Raw genomic sequence first — 25,338 nt, forward strand, 5'->3', positions numbered from 1 at the left:
CACCGGCCTGTACTCTCAGCAAAGAGGGGCCACCCTTCTGGCGGTCGGCTCTCAGATGGGAAAATGGATTGCCCTCACGGTGGTGTATTTGCTCTGACTTCTGTACTATCCATCTAATTCCACCCAGCAAGCATTGCCTGCACTGAACTGCCTCGTGGAATAGAGGGAAACTGTTATGACTTCTTTGGATCCACCCAGTCCCCCAGAACTCTGGACAACTCACCAATAATGCAGAATTTCCACGGAAGTCTAGAGGAGAGGTCCCAGTCCTGCTGTCTGCATGCAGGGCTCCAGTCACTCGGAGGAGCCACTGCTCTGGCTGCCTCCTGTAGGCAGTTCTTCACTTTCTGATAGTACCATTCCAACAATTGCTCTCTGCATAGAGAACTTTCTCCCCACCTCTGATAGGCCCTGACGTTCTCGCTTGAACCAAGCACTTAAACCAGTGCACGCCTGGAAGTGGGCCCCACCCCCTGTGCTTCCGTGCTTTGCTGAATTGGGAATTTAGGGACCAATTCACTGCCCCTTGAAGTCCCTGGGAACATTCACTTTGACTTCAGCACGCTCCGAATGAGGCCCCAGTGCCTGGTTTTATTTGACGTGACATTTGAACCCACCCGATTCTGAGCCTAATTGGCTCTCTGCGCCTGGTTTGCATCGTTAAATCTCTTTGTGCCTCTCGCTGGTGCATGCCTTCAAGTCACGTCTCTTTATAATTTCCTCTTTTTGAATGGCTAAACCCCGTATTTCCCCTGGACTCGGAGGCTATTGATCATCCTCGTTAGGCTTCTCGGTACCTCTCGCTGCTGCACAGCCTGTTAAACCTTTGACATGCTGCACCGAGCGCTGCGCCCGCCACACTCTTGTGCGGACTTGGCAAGGATGCGCTTTCCGGATTCAGGCAGTAGCCCGTGCGGTTTGATTGCCTAACAGTGACTCGATCCCATACACTGACACAATGCACAAAGGGGGGTTTATCCTGAGTCACTACAGGCCTGGCCTCACTCAAGTCAAAGGGAATCTTTCTACTGATATCAATTGGCTTGGGTCTCACCCTGTAAATGTGCCAAAGCACAGGTTTGATGGTGTATGAATCATTTCCCCTGTCTCATCTGCTAAATTCCTAGTAGACATATACTCCCAGACATATACTCTAGACTACAGGCTTTTTGCTCAAAAAGCTTTTTTTGGAAGCGATCTTCCAAAAAAACTTCTTCCAAAGAGAACATCCACACTGCAAAAGTGCATCGAAAAAGAGATGCACGTTTTCGAAAGATAGCATCCACATTGACTGGACGCTCTCTCGCATGTAAGTAGTGATTGCTATGGACAGAATGGCCACCAGGACACCTGTGCTTTTTCCTCTTCCCTCTTCTTCCGAAAAAACTTCCTCTTCTCCGTCCACACACGCCTTTTTGCGAAAGAGCTCTTTCGGAAAAGGGCTTCTTCCAAGTAGAATGAGGAATACCAATTGCACAAAAACCCCTCTATTCTTTCAATTTACTGTCGAAAGAACACACTTGCAGGGTGGATGTAACTCGGGTTTTGTCAGAAAAATGGCCGTTTTTCCGACAAAACACTATAGTCTCACATACCCCCAGTGTCAGAGGGCTAGTCGTGTTAGTCTGTGTCATGATTATGAGGGTTAGCCAGTAGCCTGGGGACTAAGGGGTTAACCTTACCTAACCAGGTACATTTAGCCAATAGGAACGTAGGTAGGAATTTCAAACTAGGACAAAGGAATGTTTGGTTTTTTCCCTCCCGTCTCTGAGAATTTCCCTCCAGCTTCTGAGGGAGACAGACATGTCTCTGTCTCCAAGAACAGTTCTTCACTTTCTGTAAGTAGGGTAAAATTTAGATAAATCCATTTATTGTTTTATGGTTTGGGTATGGGATCTGCTATCTGTGCATTTTTTTAAAGATGTTTTGTCTTTCCTTTGTAACTAAGTTCTAGGCCCATGGAGTTTCTCCATGAGTATATTATTTTGTTACTTTTCCATCTAGTCATTATGCTTGCAACAGGAATATTGTGGTGATGATAAAAGTTTTCTCTTTTCTTTTATTAACCTGGTATTGGTTAATGGTTGTGTCCTCCTTTGTACTTTAGGGCCGAGATCTCCCTAGTGATCTCACCCCTGATTTTTCACATCAATACTTGGGTGGTGGCAGGGGAGATTTTATTCCCAAAATCTAGGTTGTCAAGACTTTGGGGGGAAGTTTTATACCAAAACCTGGTAGATAAGGTTTTGGGGTACTTTTGCTGGCCCCCACTTCTGCATTTATCGAGCCAGCGTGGGGAAGGAGTCATGACAGTCTGTAACTTTGACAACAAAGAGTAGTCCTGTGGCATCTTCGGGTATGTCTACACTGCGGAAGATCAAAGCCATTGCTGTCGATCTTCCAGGGTTCGAATTGGTGGGTGTCAGGGCCATTCCCCACTCCGGCACTCTGAGTGCAGAAGGTGGGGGCCCACAAGGACCTTAAATACCTTGCTTCTGTAGGCTCTGCTTACAAAAAAAAACTCCTCAGAGTCACAGATACCCTGGCTCTGAGGGGGAAAAAATGGCTGTTTTTCAGGAAAAATGCTGCAGTATAGACATGCCCTTAGATACTGAATGGGGGCAGAGGAGTCATGGATTCACACAGAGAAGTTCAAACCAAACCACAAAAATAAAGAAAAATACCCTAATTGCGACTAAATACATGTTTTCCTCTACTCACAACCCCGTGCTGATCAGTACTTCAAAGTCCAGTTACTCCCATGTCCAATATTTCTTATAGGCCTAATAATTCTGGTCCCTGCCTCTGTTCTCTCCAGCCCTTACTTAGAATACATGCAAGGAAGAGCAGACCAGGTAGCTATATCCAATTCACATTTCAGCACTGTCTCCCCATTGGTTCTTCTGCCCTGCCAACACCCTTGCCAGCTACCTGAGTTTAACCATTTAGCGCCAAAATTCGAGTTAAAGTACTTTGACTTCAGCTACACAATTAACGTGGCTCAAGTTGCATATCTTAATTTGACCTTATCCCATAGCGTAGACGTGTCCGTAAAGACTAACAAAAATATATTTATAGTATCATGACATTTTGTGGGCAAAACCCATTTCCTCAGATGAGCTGGAAGCAGAGTCTAGAGTTCACATCCCAGGGAAAATTCCTCACTAAAGATAAAACAAGAATACCCCGATTTTTACATACCATTGAAGTCATACCTGACACGCACCAGAGACCTCACATTTCCCTGAAACTCATTAGAGTACAAACCTACAGCGGGAAAGACATCTTGACAGAGGAAACGTGGGAAGAGGCAGAGAAATTCACCGAGCTCCATTTCAGCTGCTGAATTTTGACTTTGCAAATGTAGGAGAATGAAAAATAATCTTCCACAGAGGCTGTCAACAATCTCCCTTCCTGCGCCGCGAATAACACACCCTTTCCTGGGATCCTGACATGGCTACATGTTTGGCATTAAACAGAAATTAGCATTGTTTGTGTGAATAGCGACGTTGCTTTGATCCGTAATGATCCCGCTTCTTTGGCCTTGGCCTTGACAGCTGCCAGCTGTTTCTTTTGAACAGTTCAAGGAGGACCCACGCTTCTCTACAGGCGCAGCTTAGCAAGGCAGGCGTGAGAATATTTCCAAGCATTAAGCACCATCTTCACGCTTCTGCTGCATACTTACACCTTTCATCAAGCCTGGCCAGGGCACATCAGTCTAAACCAAGAGCACAGTCATTTTGACTAGAGCCTTATTCTACTTTTTGCCCCCAGAGGGACAAGGTGGCTGTCCTTGTTGTAGGGATTTTTCACAAAAGGTGCACAATTTTTCTTATCCCTTCCGCACTTCAGGGACACCCACCTTTACCCAGTTCCTAGGGCTCATGGTGCAACCCTGTTCATTTAACGGGTAGCAGGTTTAAAACTAATAAAAGAAAGTTCTTCTTCACACAGTGTGTAGTCAATCTGTGGAACTCCTTGCCAGAGGAGGCTGTGAAGGCTAGGACTATAATAGAGTTTAAAAAGAAGCTAGATAATTTCCTGGAGGTTAGGTCCATAAAAGGCTATTAGCCAGGGGATAAAATGGTGTCCCTGGCCTCTGTTTGTCAGAGGCTGGGAAGGATGGCAGGAGACAAATCGCTTGATCATTGTCTTCGGTCCACCCTCTCTGGGGCACCCGGTGCTGGCCACTGTCAGCAGACAGGATACTGGGCTAGAAGGATCTTTGGTATGACCCAGTACGGCCGTTCTTATGTTCTTATGTTCTTAAACACCCCTCCTTGCCCAATTCCTAGGGCTCAGAGTGGAACTTCCTGCAGGTCTGTGGGAGCTATTTCCACTGAAAGAGCCTTACACAATAATATCCTTATTCTCTATTTATTGACCGTTCCCAAGCCAGCAGAGCACACATGCTAAGCACACAGCGTCATGCTCACCTAGCCTGATACAGGCAGGCAGACTTCCCCTGTTGGCCCAGCAAGGTCAGTCTCTTGGGATCTTAGCCGCTGCACGTCACGGTTGTGCCAAGGAGTCCAGCCAGCTGATTTACACCTAGCAAAATTAATTATACAGCAGACAGAAACAGTACAAAGCAGAGATCACACAGCCAAACAATAAGAAAGGGAGGACACTGTACAATAATCATAGAATGAGGATTCCACAACCTCAGCTATAGATAAACAGTTTCTTGCCAGACAAAATGCTATCCATCTTGAGAGCTGTTTCTTTATCCAGTGGGGGCCACTGTCTACATGGACTCCAGTCTACATGGACTACACGGACTCCAGTGTCCCCTAAAAGCTGAGCACTTGGGCCACTTCCCAAGGGAGATTCAAATGCCGCACATCTGATTCGCACAGCTGTCCACAGCTAACAGCGTGTGTTTCTCTTGGTGGTGCACATCTGCACATGCCATGGTGCACATAACAAAATTTATTCTGCACATCAGAGAAAAAATCTAGAAGGAACACTGATGTACTCATAAACATGAATCCCAGTCTTGCACCCTGTGGGGATCTAAAAGTGCCCAAGAACCCCAGAAATGTACACCATGCATTTGGACCTAATACAAAGTACCATACGCAGAGTCAAATCCACAGAGATATAAATCAACGTCGTTTTTTTCCAGTAAGTAGCTACACCCATTTACACCAGTCATGGTTCAAGGCCTGCAATCACTTTCTTTTGTTTATAAATAGAGCACTTTCCTCTTTGCAATCTGAAAGTATGTGATTGTTTTACATGCACATATGCTTTATGTTGTAGTTTCTATAGACTTGCAACTATTCCAATATTTATCTCTCAGTGGGAATTTGCATCCTCGGAGAGAGAACTTTTTTTTCTTATCCAAATTTTGGTTTTCACATATATATTGAATTGTTAAATTAAGCCATTCATTCTGATGCTGCTGATTTGCTGGTGTGAGGACAGCAGCCAATGACAACTGCTAGATTCAGGACCCTTTTGTGCATTGTCCTGTACAAACACACCGGTAAACACAGGCACTGCCAAACCAGTAAGCCAAAGAGCTTGCCAGCGAAAGCTTAAATTAAGGAAGCCATTCCTATTCAGAAGGGTGCTCAAGTGTTTTCCTGAGTAGGGATGGACTTAAGTGTATGCTTAAGTTCCTAACACTGAAAACACACGTTTTATTTTAGGCCCAATGCTTTCAGAGGCTAACACATATGCTTACCTTACATGCATAGCTTGCTGAAGTCAATGAGGCTATTCTTGGGCTTAAATTTAAGCATGTGACTAAATGTTTCCAAGTTCAGAACCTAAATACACAAGACCCCAAACATGACTGTGACAATCAAAAGGAGATAACGCTTAATCTATGTCTACCACTTTCCCTTTAGCCACAAAGCTTGTTATCCAATCAAAGAAAGCTATCAGATTGGTCTGACGTGATTTGTTCTTTACGAATCCATGTTGACTGTTACCTATCACCTTATTATCTTCCAGATGTTTGCAAATAGGTTCCTCAATGATTTGCTCCATTCCTGAGCCAGATGTTAAACTGGCTGGTCTGGTTGCTCTCATTTCCCTTTTTATAGACGGGCACTATATTTGTTCTTTTCCAGTCTTCTGGAATCTCTCCCATCTTCCATGACTTTTCAAAGATGATAGCTAATGGCTTAGATATCTCTGCAACCAGCCCATTGAGTATGCTAGGGTCGATTTTATCAAAGCCTGACCTGAAGGCGTCTTAACTTTTCCAAGTAATTTTTAAGTTGTGCTTTTCCTATTTTAACTTCTGAACCTACCTCCTTTTCTCCAGTATTCATTATGTTAGGCATCCAGTCGCCATCAACCTTCTTGGTGAAAAATGAAACAAAGAAATCATTAAACACCTCTACCCTTCTCACATTTCCTGTTATTGTTTTTCTCTCTTCATTGAGCAGTGGGCCTACCCTGTCCTTGGTTTTCCTCTTGATTCTAATATATTTGTAGAATGTTTTCTTGTTACCCTTTATGTCTCTAGCTAATCTGAGCTCATGTTGTGCCTTGGCCGTTCTAATTTTGCTCCTTCGTACTTGTGTTATTTGTTTATATTCAGCCTCTGTAATTTAACCTAGGACTCCTTCTTGATTTTTAGATTATTCAAGGTCCCCTGGCTAAGTTAGGGTAGTTTCTTGACATACTTCCTATCTTCCCTATGCTGTGAAATAGTTTGCTCTTGCACCCTTAAAAATGTCTCTCTGAAAAACTGCCAAATCTCTTCAATTGTTTGTTTCTCACTGTTACTTCCCAGGGACCTTACATAACTACACCCTGAGTTTGCGAAAGTCTGCCTTCTTGGAATCCTTTGTCTTTATTGTGCTGGTCTCCTTTCTACCATTTCTTAGAAACATGATCCATTTCACCCAAGTTACTTTCCACTTTCAAATTCTCAACCAGATCCTCCTTATTTGTTAACTTCAAATCTAGAACAGCCTCCCCACATAAATTTTCTCCACCTTCTGAAATAAAAAAAAAATCTCCAAGAACTTGTTGGATAATCTGTGCCCTGCTGTGTTATTTTCCCAATAGTTTCTAGATAGATGAAATCCCCCATCACCACCAAATCCTGTGCTTTGGATTATTATATTGTTCAAAAAAAAAGCCCTATCTACCTGTAGTAGACCACCACCATGACATCACCCTTGGTTTTTAATACTTTTATACTTAGCCAGAGACCCTCAATGAATCTGTCTCCTATGTCCATCCTGACCTCAGTCCAAATATATACTTTTTTCCCCTGCCTATCCTTCCAGAGAAAGCTGTACCCTTCTACCCCAAACCATATGTAGCCATACTGTGGCTAAAGACCTCTTCTGCAAGCATTTGCTTGGTCTTCCACGTCTTTTGAATATAAATCTGTGTGAGACTCGTGTGCATAATTAGTCATGGTTCCAGCAAACTCATCCTGGAGATGTGTCAGGATTTACAACATATGTATGTACAATTAATTAAAAAACAGCCACTGTAATACATCTAGCTCCTGGCTGGATGTAGCCAATTATGGGGGTTTTGTAAATATCACTTGTTTTTAAGCTATATCCCTTTTCTTAGGGTTTTCATTTTGCAGTATATTTACCAAATCATTAATGATGAAAATCTGATGGTGGATGCTCATTAATCTTCAAAAATGGGATACGTTTTATACCGTCTGGCCCAACTTGAGGCATTAATTAAAGAAAACCATGTATTGTATGCTTTCCTTTCTGACGCCTGCCTGAAAATGATTTACCTCTTAACTCTATGCATGCATAGTGATGCTAAAAAGCTTGGGTCAGATCATCAGCCACTGCAAATGTAACCTTAGGAGGGCTGGACTTGACTGACCTTCTCCAGTGTCTAATTCCCGCCCCCTCCCCCCCCAATCAAAGTACTGGAGACCCAGAGTTCAATCTGTAAGGAATTTCAGCAAGTAGGAATAAGGGATCTTCCGGAAAAGGGTTTATTTTCCGGAAAATCGCGTCTAGACTGGTGCTTTTCTCCGGCATACCCCCGAGCCGGAAAAAAGTGGCAGCCATGTAAATGCAAATGCCACGGGGGATATTTAAATCCCCCGCGGATTTGCAATTCCGAAGTGTCTCATTAGCATCCCTTTTCCAGAAAAGGGGTGCCAATGTAGACACAGCCAGCTATTGTCCAACCCACAGATAGGCTGTGTCTAGACTGGCAAGTTTTTCCGCAAAATCATTTGATTTTGCGGAAAAACTTGCCAGCTGTCTACACTGGCCGCTTGAATTTCCGCAAGAACACTGACGATCTCATGTAAGATCGTCAGTGTTCTTGCAGAAATACTGTGCTGCTCTCGTTCAGGCAAAAGTCTTTTTCCAAAAGACTTTTGCGCAAAAGAGCCAGTGTAGACAGCACAGAAGTGTTTTGCGCAAAAAAGCCCCGATCGCGAAAATGGCGATCGGGGCTTTTTTGCGGAAAACCGCGTCTAGATTGGCCACGGACGCTTTTCTGCAAAAAGTGCTTTTGTGGAAAAGCGTCCATGCCAATCTAGACGTGCTTTTCCGAAAATGCTTTTAATGGAAAACTTTTCCGTTAAAAGCATTTCCGGAAAATCATGCCAGTGTAGACGTAGCCATAATGTCCACAGTTACAGTAAACATAAGTAAAGAGAAAACTAAAAGTAAAATTTGAACAGTCCAGTCCACGCAAACACAGGAAGAAAAGACTGACAGGTCCCAAAATCTTAGATTTAGTTCACCAGAGTCTCAGTTTGTGCCTCTCATCATCAAATCTGCACCATATGCTGAGTCTGAACCATCTCTCCACTTGGTTATAGGAAATCCTCAGTTGGAGTCTAGGCAGACTTCCTCTGCTGCAGATCACTGCTAGGCAGCCAGCTCACTGATTAACCCAGTGATTCCCAAACTTTTCGGCATCACGCCCCCCTTCTTGATTTTTGAAAAAACCCTAACACCCCACCACCACCTAAAAAAAGCAGAAAAACTTGTTGAGAAAAAAAAAGAAACTGAGCGGGGCAGCAAAATTTGATGGGGAGGGAAGCTGGGTCGCCTCGCGCCCCCCCCCCCCGGAATTTCTTCACGCCCCCCCAGTTTGAGAACCCCTGATCACATTTCAGCCGTACTAATACAAGTCGCAACACACTCACTGTTCATATTTAAGGTTGGGTGGGGTTGCAACTTCTTTGGAGGATAGGGACATAATTCAAAATGACCTTAGCAAGTTAGAGAAATGGTCAGAGGTAAACAGGATGAGGTTTAATAAAGAGAAATGCAAAGTGCTCCACTTAGGAAGGAACAATCAGTTCCATACATACAAGATGGGAAGCGACTGTCTAGGAAGGAGCATGGCGGAAAGGGATCTAGGGGTCAGAGTGGACCACAAGTTGAATATGAGTCAACAGTGTGATGCTGTTGCAAAAAAAGCAAATATGATTCTAGGTTGTATCAACAGGTGTGTTGTAAGCAAAACTCGTGAAGTCATTCTGCCGCTCTACTGTGCACTAGTTAGGCCTCAGCTGGAGTACTGTGTCCAGTTCTGGGCGCCACATTTCAAGTAAGATGTGGAGAAATTGGAAAGGGTACAGAGAAGAGCGACAAGAATGATTAAAGGTTTAGAGAACATGACCTATGAAGCCAGGCTTCATGAACTGGGCTTGTTTAGTTTGGAAAAAAGAAGATTAAGGGGGGACATGATAGCGGTTTTCAAATATCTAAAAGGGTGTCACAAGGAGGAAGGAGAAAATTTGTTCCTCTTGGTTTCTGAGGACAGGACAAGGAGTAATGGGCTTAAACTGCAGCAAGGGAGGTTTAGATTGGACATTAGGAAAAAATTCCTAACTGTCAGGGTGGTCAAATATTGGAATAAATTGCCAAGGGAGGTGGTGGAATCTTCCTCTCTGGAGATATTTAAGAACAGGTTAGATAGACATCTGTCAGGGATGGTGTAGACGGAGCTTGGTCCTGCCTTGAGGGCGGGGGGCTGGACTCGATGACCTCTCGAGGTCCCTTCCAGTCCTATTATTCTATGATTCTATGATTCTAAGGCTGCTACAAGAAAACATTATAAGGTGGGTGCATAACTGGCTGGATAACCATACTCAGATAGTAGTTATGCCTTTCCAGCAGGATTGTGAACCATTAATAACAAGTGGGGTTCCGCTGGGGTCTGTTTTGGGACCAGCTCTGTTCAATATCTTCATCAACGATTTAGATATTGGTATAGAAAACACACTTATTAAGTTTGCAGATGATACCAAGCTGGGAGGGATTGCAACTGCTTTGGAAGATAGGATCATAATTCAAAATGACCCGGACAAATTGGAGAAATGGTCTGAGGCAAATAGGATGAAGTTTAATAAAGACAAATGCAAAGTGCTCCACTTAGGAAGGAACAATCAGTTTCACACATACAGAATGGGAAGCGACTGTCTAGGAAGGAGTACGGCAGAAAGGGATCTAGGGGTTATAGTGGACCACAAGTTAAATATGAGTCAGCAGTGTGACGCTGTTGCAAAGAAAGCAAACACGATTCTGAGATGCTTTAACAGGTGTGTTGTGAGCAAGACACGAGAAGTCATTCTTCCGCTCTACTCTGCACTGGTTAGGCCTCAATTGGAGTACAGGCAGTCCCCGGGTTACATGGATCCGACTTACATCGGATCCCTACTTACAAACGGGGTGAGGCAACCCCGCACTAGCTGCTTCCCCCCAGCAGACCAGGGAGACGCGGAGCGGTTTTTCTCAGCAGACACCTCAGCTTGAGAATAAAGGACTGAGGGAAGTGAGGTATGGGAGAATAAAACCGAGCTCTGGAGATATGTTTGGCTAGAGTTTCCCCTACAATATGTACCAGTTCCAACTTACATACAAATTCAACTTAAGAACAAACCTACATTCCCTATCTTGTACGTAACCCGGGGACTGCCTGTATTGTGTCCAGTTCTGGGCACCACATTTCAAGAAAGATGTGGAAAAATTGGAGAGGGTCCAGAGAAGAGCAACGAGAATGATTAAAGATCTAGAGAACATGACCTATGAAGGAAGGTGAAGGAACTGGGATTGTTTAGTTTAGAAAAGAGAAGATTGAGGGGGGACATGAGAGCCGTTTTCAGGTGTCTAAAAGGGTGTCATAAGGAGGAGGGAGAAAACTTGTTCATCTTGGCCTCTGAGGATAGAACAAGAAGCAATGGGCTTAAACTGCAGCAAGGGAGGTTTAGGTGGACATTAGGAAAAAGTTCCTAACTGTCAGGGTGGTCAAACACTGGAATAAATTGCCCAGGGAGGTTGTGGAATCCCCATCTCTAGAAATATTTAAGAGTAGGTTAGATAAGTGTCTATCAGGGATGGTCTCCCAGTAAGATGTATGGCATCAAATTTTTAAAAAACAATGACAGACAGAGCCAAACTCTCAGCCGGGGTGAGCTGACAGCATCTGTCTGGGTCTCAGTGCAGCTGCCTTGTGTGATCTTTGGTCTGGTTGGATCCTTCCTCCATTTTAACTTGAGCAGCTGGGCTAAAATTGTGGTTTATTGCTCAGGTTGAAGGCAGGCAATACAATGCACTTCCAAATAGAAGTCAGCCTCATGTCACATACCATTTACATTTCAGAGGTCTTCCCTGTCTCCACGACTGCTCTAGAGAAGCAATTCACCTCCCCACAGATGCTTAAGAACTGCCAAAGTGGGTCATTATCCTGTCTTTGGACAGTGGCCAATGCCAAGTACTTCAGAGAGAATGAACAAAACAGGGAACCATTCAGGCTATGTCCTGACTACGCTTTATTTTCGAACGAGGATATACAAATTCCACTGGAATTTACATATCTTCTTCCGATCTCACTCTTGAAAGCAGGTCTTTCGAAAGTGAAAGTAGTCTGGACACATTTTTTTTTCAGAACCTTCCCCCCCTTTTTCAAAAAAAAAAAAAAAAACCCCAAGCCCTGCTCTTCCTTAAAAAATGAGGTTTACGCGGTTTTTCGAAAAAGAAGGTGGGTTCCGAAAAAACCCCGCATTCCGACTCCTTTCACTTTCGAACGACCCGCTTTCAAAAGTGAGATCAGAAGAAGAGGCGCACATACCCGCGGAATGTGTGTATCCTCTTTCGAAAATAAAGCGCAGTTTAGCCATACCCTCAGTGATTCACTGCCGGCCTCAGGCAATCTAAGGTTAGCAACACTCAAAGCATGGGTCTGTTGGCTAAGAGCCATTGATTCTGAAATACTTTGGACTCCAACTCCAATTGCAGCAAATGTCTCTTACATCCAAGAAGCCTGGATCAACAGCGCATCTCCGGGGAATTTTGGAACGCGCACCGATCTGAATTCTTTTAAGACGTTGCATTCCTAATTTTCAGGGTATTATTTCCTCGAGTGATGGTGGCATCACGTGGGCAACGAAGACTGAAACTTACAAAAAATGAGGATTGTTTCGTACATGTGGTCAGTGGACAGTAGCAGTAGGCCACGAAAATTCCAGCACCGAATGACTCAAGAGTTTTAAATTCATTTTGGTTATCGGGGAGTATTTCATTGCTATAAATGCATAATAGACATATATTTTCCATTGGCCCTTATCACCGAGACTTTAAATCTTCATGACATTTATGTGACACTGAGTCTGATAAGAAACGGCAGGGTCACCGAGACAGGTTTAGCGCAGTCCTGAGCTCCATTCCAAATCATTCCCAATGACACAAAACCTGGAAACGTTGACACAGTATTTTTGCAGCTTCTTTTTCACATGCTGTATTTGTGTCAAACTGTTTATTCCCAGGAGGTTTCCCCAGTTCACAATTCAGATGCGTAACTGTCTTGTCTATCACGTCCCAGTGATTAAGATAGTATGTGTGACAGCTGTTTCTCTAACTTAGAATAAGGGTTCTTGTGCAAAAGGGTTTTTTTGCACAAAATGGCCCCGTCTACACTGCATTTTTTTTCACAAAAACCCCTTCCGCAAAAAGGATTGGAAGAGAACATGCAAATGAGAGTGCGAGAAATGCTAATGAGCACTTCATTTGCATTTCCTCTTCTGCAAAAACCTGACAGTGTAGACAGTGTGGTTCACTGTCCCATGGAGTGGCACTTAGACCACTTACATGCATCTGACGAAGTGGGTCTTTGCCCATGAAAGCTTATGCTCCTACACTTCAGTTAGTCTATAAGGTGCCACAGGACTCCTCGTCGCTTTTGCAGATTCAGACTAACATGGCTACCCCTCTGATAGCTGATCAGCTGTTTGTCGGCTCAGCGCGCTAGTCTGGACGCTCCCGCGATGACCTGAAAGCCCTTTATCAACCTCCCCGGTAAACCTCATCCTACGAGGCATAACAGGGAGGTCGATAAATGGCTTTCAGGTCAGCGCGGGAGCGTCCAGACTAGCGCGCTCAGCCGACAAACAGCTCATCAGCTGTTTGTCGGCTCAGCGCGGCAGCCATGTAAATGTAAATGAAGCCGCGATTATTTAAATTGTGGCTTCATTTCCCTTTGCCGATCAGCCTAATCTACATGGCTCCATCAATGGAGCCATGTAATTTAGACACACCCAAAGGTGCTGCAGGACTATTCACTGGTGTTTAAGTTTTTTTATGACAAAGTGTTCATTTCAGGCATTAATTACTACTCTTAGGCTACAGAAAACCTCCTTGGGTTTGCTTGGAATACTCACGTCATAAACACTGTAACACAAGGCAAATTTCTTCATGTAATTTAAAAACCATTTTGCTGTTAAGGGTGGACTTCTCCTCTAAAGATCATTTTCCAGGGTCCATCATAGTGTAGATGGCCAGACCAAGGTCTACTAACTTAGGTCCAATTTTGATGTGCAAAATAGAGCTTAAGTAGCATCTGTCTATTTAAATAGAGCTTAAGTAGGCTACTCCCAACTACTGCGCATTGTGGTCGTTACTATTTTTTTTTCCAGCCATCCTACCTTTTGTCAAGATCAGCTCCAGCCATGAATGTACAAAATGTTCCTCAGAACGGACAGAAGCTCCTTGTCAACAGACCTCCACCCAGCACTAACACGGCGGCCTGAAGGCATTTTCATTTTACTTGTAGGTGCCTTCAAGATTGAACCTGCTTTCATCCATTGAAGACTTTCCTGGAAAGCTACTGCTCTGCTGTCAAGTAGGAACGGCTTCAGCACGGGCACTGGCAAGCTAGTTACCGACCTGTTAGTTCTCATACAACTCCTCAGGATCACCATAAAGGGCTCACAGAAGCCATCCTAGCTCTGGTCTACACTAGGTAGTTGTGTCAAAATAACCCCCCTTATTTCAAAATAATAAGCGGCGCATCCAAACTACCAACCCCATTATTTCAAAATAGCAGGCTGGTTATTTCAAAATCTGTACTCCTGCTTTCCTCGGGGAATAATGCTTATTTCGAAATAGTGGTCGTGTGGACGCTCTGCTGCTGCTATTCTGAAATAATGACTCCCCAGAGTCATTCGAAGTAATTACTCCCCAGTGTTTCCTAGGGCTCTACGTTGAGGTAGAGCATCTACAATAACAGAGCCTGCCTCGGACTAATTTCGCGGCTCCTCTGTAGTGTGGATACGCTCGTTTGACTTGGTAATTTCAGGAGTTATTATTTCGAATTTAGTTATTTTGGAATAATTTCCTAATGTAGACGTGCACTAACTGTTTAGTTAACAGTTTACCACCTGCTTTGGGCTGCATTCCCAAACAACCAGATTCTGAGAAGACCTGGTTCCGGCATGCCGGAGGTCGCTACAGGCCTCACACCGTCCACGGGCTGTGCCTCCATCAGGATTTGGGTCCCCGGCGTGGACCCCACCCATTTACCTCTTAATGGTGTCACACCCTCTTGAACTCACGGTCATCCCCCAACGTTGCCCACTCTATTTTCAAGTTACCAATGTAACGGGCCTTCTTACTCTGCTGATCATTGTAGCTGTCTGTTCTGTGGCGTTCTCCATAGTCCATTTGCAATATACCTTCCCCCACACACACACGCTATCCTAGCTCCAGTCCGGAGTGCTCAGTGGAGACAAGCATGCAGAGCTCTCCACTGCCCGCCCTGGGAGAGGTGAGGCATGAGAAACGAGACATGTGGTGGTTCCCAAACGAGGTTATTTACAGCACACACTGGAAGGCAGAGCACGAGCTCCCTGGAAATGCTGAAATATAGATCTGACTCCAGGCATTGTGATGCCTCGCCCACAGAGCACTCCATCAAACTCAAAGAAGAAAGATTTTACACTGCTGCGGCTGCGGCTTTTCAGTGGTTTTACTACCTGGGCTGCTGCCTTCATTATCTGCCTCCATCTCCCGCTGGCTAGCTTCCCTGTGGTCACTCGTGAAGCTAATGAACCCTACAAAGAAAAGCTTCCCTGCAGATGTAAAGCCGTGGAGGTAAACTCCTGTTTGTATGAGGCCTTTTTTCGCCCGGAGTCAGTAACTGCACTATGGAATTCATAGAGTCATAGAATTTTAGAAGAGAAGGGACCTCGAGAGGTCGTCGAGTCCAGTCCACTGCCCTCACGGCAGGACCAAGCACTGTCTAGATCATCCCTGACAAGTGTCTGTCCAATCTGCTCTTAAATATCTCCAGAGATGGAGATTCCACACCCCACTAGGCAATTTATTCCAGTGTTTACGTGTTCTGTTCCGTCCTTCACAGAACTCTTGGGTTCCAGGATGGCTGGACAGGGGAAGACTCACTCCAGTTTTGGGAAAAGAATCCAAGTTTAATGTCCAGTGGTCTGAACCCGTACATGCTTTCCGTGCCCCGGTCGGTTGCTCCGAAGTGGCCAGTGCCTCTGTTCCTTTAAACAGCACAGCTCCCGCCAGCTATCGATAAACTGCCCTTCATTATTATACCCAGGTACCACAGTCTTCATCCCACGCCAAGGGAGCCCTTACCACCTCCAGGTTCTCCTCCCCGCGAAGTTCAACCCATGCACAGGTCCAGCTCGAGCGCCGCCCACCCCTTATCGCCCACTTGAGCCTTCAAAAGGGGGGTGCTTCGAACGCGCGCTGGTCTCCTGCCTGAGGTGAATTTCCCGCCCTGAAGCCCGGAGGAGGGGAGGAGTTGCTGATGTCTTGCAGCAGAGACTGGCAAGGAGGAATGTGGCTCTTTGAGCACACAGCTGGCCCCGGGCCATCCGGGAGGGAACGGCTCTCTCCTGTCACAGTGAAACTCTGCTTGTAGTCAGACGTGGCGGACAGGCTCCCTCCAGAACAGTCTCACAGCCTAGCACTTTAGGGCTGGCTATGGAGCTACGAGTCCCAGCCCCGGGGTACGAGCGCCCCAGTGGGCCTCAGAGGTCATCTAGGGGGTACTCAACTCATCTAAAGAGTGTTTTTCAACCTGGGGGGGTGCAGCCTCCAGGGGACTGAGGGCTGAGTTGGGAAGGGGGCCCACAACGGCGGGAACGACGAGGCGGGCGATTGGCCAGGGCTGCAGGCCACAGAGGTCCTGCGTCACTAAGTGACAAGCTTCAGCCCCCGGTCCGGGTTCAAAGCTTCAGACAAGACTCACCCCAACGATCACCAGCCTCAGGTATTGCCCTGACATGTCAGCACAATATTCATACATCAGTCGGTTTTGTTTATAATTACGGGGCACGACGGAGCAGCAAGGGGGAATCCCTCTGCTGTTATATCAAGACTCAGGGCTGGCCAACACTACCTCTTCAGTTGAGGTAACTTGCATTATTCCAGGGGGAAAAGACACGGCCCAGCATGGACCCCACCCATTTACCTCTTAACAACGGTTTCACACCCTCTTGATCTCACAGTCATCCCCCAACGTTGCCCACTCTATTTTCAAGTTACCAATATAACGGGCCCTCTTACTCTGCTGACCATTGTAGCTGTCTGTTCTGTGGCGTTCTCCATAGTCCACTTGCAATATACCTTCCCCCCCACACACACGCTATCCTAGCTCCAGCCCATCACAGTCCGGAGTGCTCAGTGGAGACAAGCATGCAGAGCTCTCCACTGCCCGCCCTGGGAGAGGTGAGGCATGAGAAACGAGACATGCGGTGGTTCCCAAACGAGGTTATTTACAGCACACACTGAAAGGTAGGGCACGAGCTCCCTAGAAATGCAATGGCGCCTGTCATGCAGGTAGAGAAATTGTGCCAACGGGAGAGCACTGCCCATCTTCAGTGCATCGCTCTCAAAGTGGACGGTAACTGCCCTCCTTGTTGCCTTAGGTCCCACCCTTTTTTCCCTTGGCCCCGCCCCCTCTGCCCTTAGCACCACCTCTTCTGGAAATGTGGGTATGTCTACACTACCCCGCTAGTTCGAACTAGCGGGGTAATGTATGCATACCGCACTTGCTAATGAAGCCCGGGATTTGAATTTCCCGGGCTTCATTAGCATAAGCGGGGAGCCGCCATTTTTAAATCCCCGCTGCTTCGAACCCCGTGTAGCGCGGCTACACGGGGCTCGAACTAGGTAGTTCGGACTAGGGTCCTATTCCGAACTACCGTTACTCCTCGTGAAACGAGGTGTACCGGTAGTTCGGAATAGGCACCCTAGTCCGAACTACCTAGTTCGAGCCCCGTGTAGCCGCGCTACACGGGGTTCGAAGCAGCGGGGATTTAAAAATGGCGGCTCCCCGCTTATGCTAATGAAGCCCGGGAAATTCAAATCCCGGGCTTCATTAGCAAGTGCGGTATGCATACATTACCCTCCTAGTTCGAACTAGGAGGGTAGTGTAGACATACCCAGAGGAGCCACCCACCTTGTCCAGGGCCCTCTGACTTTACAAAATTGGGTACTAAAAATCGACCTTAATAAACGTGACCTTCTCTCTCGGTGTAGACATGGCGTCATGTCCAGGCATGACGCATGCTGGAAGATCTTCAGGGAATCATTGCTGCTATTTAACATTCATATTCCGGTGGCATTAAGGCCCTGCATTTGGTTTGGATCTATAGAAACAAATGAAACATTTCCCCTAACCTCAGCACATTAAAATCAGGAATATCAGTAGAGTTCAAGCATAGAAAAAACACTTTCCAAACAGCGGGCAGTGAAATTCTGCACTGAGCACTTGGCTAGAGGTGCAGTCAGCACATAAATACAGGGTTAATTGAGTTCTCTTTGCTGTTTTTCAGTCTACCTTTAAGCCTCTAAACCAGTTTTATTCCCATCTTCTTTATCCATCCCCAGTAAACAAAATAAAATACAGGGAAAGTCATCATCTCATTTCAGTTGGCAAGAGCCCCTAAATCGACTCTGAGATGAGAAATCGTCTTATGGGCTTTGGAATCTTTACAGTGACAGTCCAGCAGCTTCAACCGCTGCACGTCAGTCTATTAACCCAGACAGCTGCTTCTGCCTTCAAACCATCTTCCGAAGTCCAGCATCTGTGCTTGGCCTCACGAACGCTTGCCAAACAGGCTGGGTCTGTTATTAAATAATACATTATCAGAGGGATACCCTTTTGATTTGAGTTTACACAAATCCATCATCAACGCTCCCACGATCAGCCACCTGCTTTTTGGATGATGTATGCATGTAATCTATCAACAGGGTGTCATTTCGGGATGATGGATTAGCAGAGTATATCATCAGAACACATTGTTGGAGGAACGTGTTACTCCCCACCATGCGCTGATGCGGCAGGAACACGTCCTAGGCATTACAGATATTAGTTTCAGCTGAGCGAACAGCCTCCGCAAGCCCGGGGACAAGGCAGGCAGGAGGCCCGGCTCCACGCTCCCAGAAGAGGTGGTGCTAAGGGCAGAGGGGGCGGGGCCAAGGGCAAAAGGGGTGGGGCCTAAGGCAACTAGCCCTCAGCACTGCCCGGAATGCCGGATGTTGCCTCAATTCTTAGCACTGCCTGGAGCTCGCGGTGCAGCATTCCAGCAGCAATTTAAAGGGCCCGCTGCCATTGCTAGTTCAGCCTTGGCCACAACCGGAGCTCTGGCCCCTCCACACACCCCTATCAGTGGGCCTGATTATTTTAAATGATTTTCTTTAAAATGTCATGCTAAGATCATCCCAACAAAGGACGGTTCTAGATGCTGATCTGCCGGAAGGCCCTGACTGCATTTTTCTCTGTTAAATGCTGGCCTATCCGGATCCTGGCCTGATGCAACATGATTCTACAACAATTGGATCCACTGCTGTTCTTAGACAGCCTGGCCTGGCTGCCGGAACAGCATGTGCACATTAGTCCAAAACATACCAAATGTCATGGCAGTCCCAGACCTTCACTTGTTTCAAGATCTGAGCCAGGAATGAACCTCCCTGCTAGGTTAACATCTTTGCATTCTGGCTTATAGTTATTGGCCAGTTTCCACCCTCCTGGCTCCACTGTGATGTGGCAATTCAACAGCACAGACCATGAAAGGAGTGATAGAGATGCAGCCGTGTTAGTCTGGTGTAGCTGAAACAAAAGACAGGACAATGTAGCACTTTAAAGACTAACAAGATGGTTTATTAGATGATGAGCTTTCGTGGGCTAGACCCACTTCCTCAGATCAAATGGTGGAAGAAAATAGTCACAACCATATATACCAAAGGATACAATTAAAAAAAATGAACACACATGAAAAGGACAAATCACATTTCAGAACAGAAGGGGGATGCAGGGGGGGAGAAGGAAGGTAAATGTCTGTGAGTTAATGATATTAGAGGTGGGGAAAGGTAGATGTCTGTGAGCTAATGGTATTAGAGGTGATAATTGGGGAAGCTATCTTTGTAAAGGGTAAGGTAGTTGGTGTCTTTGTTGAGCCCCCCGCGGAGTGTCGAATTTTAGCATGAATGACAGTTCAGAGGATTCCCTTTCAAGTGCAGATTTGAAAGTCTTCTGGAGTAGGATGCATGTAATTAGGTCGTTGAGACAGTGTCCTTTCTGGTTGAAATGGCAAGAAACTGTTTTTTCTTTGTGATCCTGTCTAATATCTGTTAGACAGGATCACAAAGAAAAAACAAACAGTTTTCTGTCTTGAATCCCCTTAGCTCTACCCCTCTTAGGCCAGATTCCATTTACACCAAGACTTCTTACACCACTCAGTCTAAATGGAATTAAGGGTGGGTATAAGGTACTCCCGCTTTAAGGGATCTCTGCATTGCAGAGGAGTGCAATGGGCCTTAGTGTAAATGAGAATCATGCCTCCTACGTTTAAAGGCACAGTGCCCATAGATCAGAATCAGACCTAAAAGCTTTGCACTGAAGCATTGAGGGCCAGATCCCTGTCTGATGTCAATTAGCTAGATTCACAGATGTCAACAGAGCTGTAGCAATATGCATCAGTGGAGGATCGAGCCCTTGAAGAGTTTCATTTCCACCCATTGCTGGTTTCCCCCAGTTCTCAGTGAATTTCAGAAGTCATGAAGGCACCAGTACCATTTCCTTCCTTAGTGTGTGATTAAGAACATAAAACCATAAGAACGGCCATACTGGGTCAGACCAAAGGTCTATCCAGCCCAGCCAATGCCAGGTGTCCCAGAAGGAGTGAATCGAACAGGTAATGATCAAGCAATCTCTCTCCTGCCATCCATCCCCACCCTCTGACAAACAGAGGCTGGTGACACCATTCCTTAGCCATACTAGCTAATAACCATTGATGGACTTAACCTCCATGAATTTACCCTGTTATAGACCTAGCCTTCACAGCTTCCTCAGGCAAGGAGTTCCACAGATGGACTAAGCTCTGTGTGAAGAAGAACTTCCTTTTATTTGTTTTAAACCTGCTGCCCATTAGTTTCATTTGGTGGCCCCTAGTTCTCATGTTATGGGAACAAGTAAATAACTTTTTCTTATTCACTTTCTCCACACCACTCATGATTTTATAGACCTCTATCATATTCCCCCTTAGTCTCCTCTTTTCCAAGCTGGAAAGTCCCAGTCTCTTTAATCTCTCCTCATAGGGGGCCCGTTCCAAACCCCTCATCATTTTAGTTGCCCTTTTCTGAACTTTTTCTAATGCCATTGTATCTTTTTTGAGATGAGGAGACCACGTCCGTATGCAAGTGATTGAAACACCTTTTCACAATTGCATGGGAATGTCAACACCAGCACCTGACAACGAACGAGCTGATGTGAAGCTATTTGTCCCTTTTCAAGATTCAGGTCCCTCTGATGCCATTTCTGTCTCAGTCCACGCCCAGCATCGTTTTCTCGATCACATACGTGGTCCATATGGTTAGAGCCGACCTTCGCAGGCCCATGTTACCTGAGTGGGCAAAAGTTCAGATCCTATTCTGTATCTGCCAAGAGTCAGCTTGTTTTCTGAGAGGTGCATAAGACTGAGGTTGAATCCCAAGCTCCGATTTCCATACCAGGTTTCTGTCAACACTGCTCAACGGCATAACACAACAATGGAGAAAAGAGAGAGGGGCTTGCACCAAAGACGCAGCCCAGTTGAGTTCCTAATCATCTCTTGTTGTCTGTAGCTCAGGTTGGCACCAGTGAGCACAACGTTTGTGGCTCTGGAACAATGCTCCTTCACCAACGGAGCAAAGTAAAACACCCATTTGTACAGCTGCAGAGGGAGAAGATGAGAGTCTTGCCACAAAGCTAAGTGCAAAACATTGGATGCTCCAGCCATATTGCATGGCACATACAGACTCTGTTGCCTATACAGGAAGTCCCTGATTTACGAACAGGTTACGTTCCGAACACCTAGTCGTAACTCGATTTGGTTGTAAGTCAGAAATATCCTTAAACGTGCTGCCCTAGCTGTTTGAAAAACTTGACGTACGTGGTTCTCAACTTGAAAATATTATAATGGGGTTAATGGGAGGTTGGTCGTAAGTACGGATGGTCGTAAGTCGGTGTGTTCATAAGTCGGGGAGTGGCTGTATATAACAATTAGTGTGACAATGCATTCATTAGCAGGTAAAATGGCATACGGAACCAAGTAGCTACAGTGCTCTCCCGGTAGCACAGCAGCACACTATAGGGTAATCTTAAGGAGCAAATTAAATGCATAAGAGACACTTATGCCTTCAGTCCAAGTCTATATATCCTCATCCTAGTTAATGGAAAGTGCATTGGTTTGAAATCAAGGGACTCAGCAGCCAGCAACGCTGTCTTGCGACCAGTGCCGATGAAAATTAGCAGCTTAATAGCACAGGACCACTAGTGGCAGCACGCTGCTCTAATTTATCGGCTGCTCTTTTGTCAGCGCACTCTCGCTGCTGTTTAGAACGTCGTTCGGGCTTCCTGTCTATCTCAGATCGGTTAGCCTGGGTACTAAATGGATTAAAAATGGCTGATGATTGCATATCATCGATGCAATTGATTAGGCACTAATGCATTCAGGGAGCATGATCCCTAATTATGTTGCTATCTGGTGATTTTTTGATTTTGTCATTTTGAAGCATACAGCCTGGAGGGTGTGTTGCATAACAGCGAGATGTAACCCAAGAAGCTACGTTTGGGTGGGGTTTTGTTTAGCTTGGCCCAGAACTCATGAAAGCCAAAGTCAAGGAATCTTTCACCAAACCAGCAGGGACCCGGTACTGTCTGATCAGTCACCTGGCAGTAGCAGATTTCATCTGTAAGGTCATTTGCATTTCTCGCTTCTTCCCTGGGACTACGGGCCAGATCCCTAGCTGGTATCAATAAACACTGATCTCAGTTTACACCAGCTGAAGATTTCCCCTTTATTCAGCATTGGTGAGGCCACCTCTGGAGTAGTGAGTTCAGTTCTGCCCCCCACCCCCTACCTCACCCCCATTACAGAAAGGATGTGGACACATTGGACAGGGTCCAGTGGAGGACAACAAAAATGATGAGGGGGTTGGAGCAGATGAACTCTGACCTCAGGGATTTGGGCTTAGTCTGCAGAACAGAAGAGTGGGGGGATATTTCATAGCAGCCTCTAGTACCTGAAGGGGGGTTGCAAAGAGGCTGGAGAGAGGCTGTTCTCAGTGGTGGCAGGTGGCAGAACGAGGAGCAATGGGCTCAAGTTGCAGTGGGGGAGGTCTAGGTTGGATAGTAGGAAAAACTATTTCCCCAGGAAAGCAGTGAAGCACTGGGATGGGTTCCCTAGAGAGGGGACGGAATCTCCATCCCTAGAGGTTTTGAAGTCCCGGCTTGACAAAGCCCTGGCTGGGATGATTGAGTTGGGGTTGGTCCTGCTTTGGGCAGGGGGCTGGACTTGATGACTCCTGAGGTCTCTTCCAACCCTAGGATTCTGTGATTCTGAAGCAGATCCCTTATGTACAGTGGATGTTGTTCCCAACTGAGCCAATAGTTTGGAATAAGTGATGCTTGCAAACAACAGTATAAATCTTTGGGCTGGGCTACTGACCAATTTAATCACAGTGAGGGGTATCCGTGTGCCTGGCTGCTCCTATTGTACGGTTGCAGTACATCTGTGTGGAGGAGCTAAGTGACAGACCCAGGGTACAATCCATCTCCCACGGGAGTCAAGGAGACCTTTGTCATCAACATCAGTGTGAGAAAGATCAGCACCTTTCAAAATCACAGCTCGAATCGGAGAGGTGGGTTGGTGAAAACAGTATTGTGGGGCTCATGATAATACCTAGTTAAATAGCAATAATTTCTTCAGAGCTGCTCTTAATGGAAGCACGCCCTCACCATGGGATGCCTTCCTTTCCAGCAAATGCCTCTCTCTGCTTCTTGCTGGCATTCAAGATTGAGAGGGATGTTTTAGTCCTTAGGGAAGGCCTAGTACTCAATCCCAAAGCATTATTGAGGGCCATTGCAAAGTGCTCACATCTCCATCAACCTCTTGATCATTTGGCCCATGTCTATCCTGAATAGAGTGTTTCACCCTGATCTCTGGTCAATAGCTACATCTCGACGTCTTCCGAGATGGGCGGTGCTACAGCCAGACACCGGAAGTAAATATTACTGTTTGCTCCTCACCTTGAGTACAATTCATTACAGCAAAAGGTAATGAGATTTCTCTGGAGGAAGAAAATGACTTGTCATCGTGGACCTAACAATATCTGTTTAGCTCCAGAGTGAATATAAGTCACTTCAGTCATATCAGCAAGAGTTGTCATTTTCCGACAACGAACAAACATTTCAATTACTGAAGCAAAGGCAGCTGCAGTGGAAGAACAGATGTCAATCTGCCAGGGTACAAATTGGCTTTTGTTGACACAATAATTATGATTGGCTTAATAATGTTTCAACATAGACTGGCAAACGATGCTTCCTCTGCAGGGCAGGGCTGGCTTTCTAGTGTATAATTTCGTTTAGAATGTCTGTCGTGATGTTTCAGTTCCATACGCCAGCTGGGAAGGAACAGATGCAGATGGCCTTTGAAAGGACCATCATGCCTGAGTCAGTCGCCAATCAAAGCAGACGAAGAAGAGATAGGCAACAGTGGAATCAAAGTCTATATTGAGGTAGCGTTTGTGAGAGTCCGTTGCGCTAGGAGCTGTACGCACAAATAACAAAAAGACTGTCCCTGTCCCAGAAGAGTGTACCATCAAAATATAACTTTGGATAAAGGTCTCAGAGGGGTCTCCGTGTTAGTCTGTACCTTTAAAAAAACAAGTAGGCCTGTAGAGACTAACAAATATATATATATAGTATCATGGGCTTTCGGGGGTAAAACCAACTTCATCAGATAAGCAAAGTGGAGGAAGGGGAGGACCCTCACAATTTATAACAGAAAAAGAAGGGAGTGGGGGAAGAACCTGTCAATTGTAGGGCCGGTGCTAATGAGGCTACCTGAGTCGGCTGGAAGTGTCCACGTCTTAGCTTTTGATGTCAGTTGGGTGCGTGGCATACAATGGCCCATCCCGTTCGTGTCTTTGTTCAAGCCATGAGCAATAGCGTCAAATTTGCATACAAAAGCCAATTCCACAATTTCTCTCTGTAGTTTGTTTTTGACATTTGTTTGTAGAAGGATGGCTACTTTTAAATCGATTAATGAGTGCCCTGGTAGGTTAAAACGCTCCCCTACAGCTTTATGTGTGCTACCATTTCTGATGTCTGACTTGTGTCCATTTATCCTTTGGCACAGAGACTGTCCGGTGTGACCAATATACACAGCAGAGGGGCATTGCCGGTACATGATGGCACATATCACATTGGAGAATGTGCAGTTGCAGGAGCCTCCGATGTGGTGACTTATGTGCTTCGGTCCTGTGATGGTGTCACTTGGGGTATGTCTACACTACCCTCCTAGTTCCAACTAGGAGGGTAATGTAGGCATACCGCACTTGCAAATGAAGCCCGGGATTTGAATTTCCCGGGCTTCATTTGCATAAGCGGGGCGCCGCCATTTTTAAAACCCCGCTCGTTCGAACCCCGTGCAGCACGGCTACACGGGGCACGAACTAGGTAGTTCGAACTAGGCTTCCTAGTTCAAACTACCATTACTCCTCATGGAATGTAGTTGGTATGAGGAGTAACGGTAGTTCGAACTAGGAAGCCTAGTTCGAACTACCTAGTTCG

Source organism: Pelodiscus sinensis, chromosome 5 (assembly GCF_052426305.1).
Source record: "Pelodiscus sinensis isolate ZL-2025 chromosome 5, ASM5242630v1, whole genome shotgun sequence".
Lineage (NCBI taxonomy): Eukaryota > Metazoa > Chordata > Testudines > Trionychidae > Pelodiscus > Pelodiscus sinensis.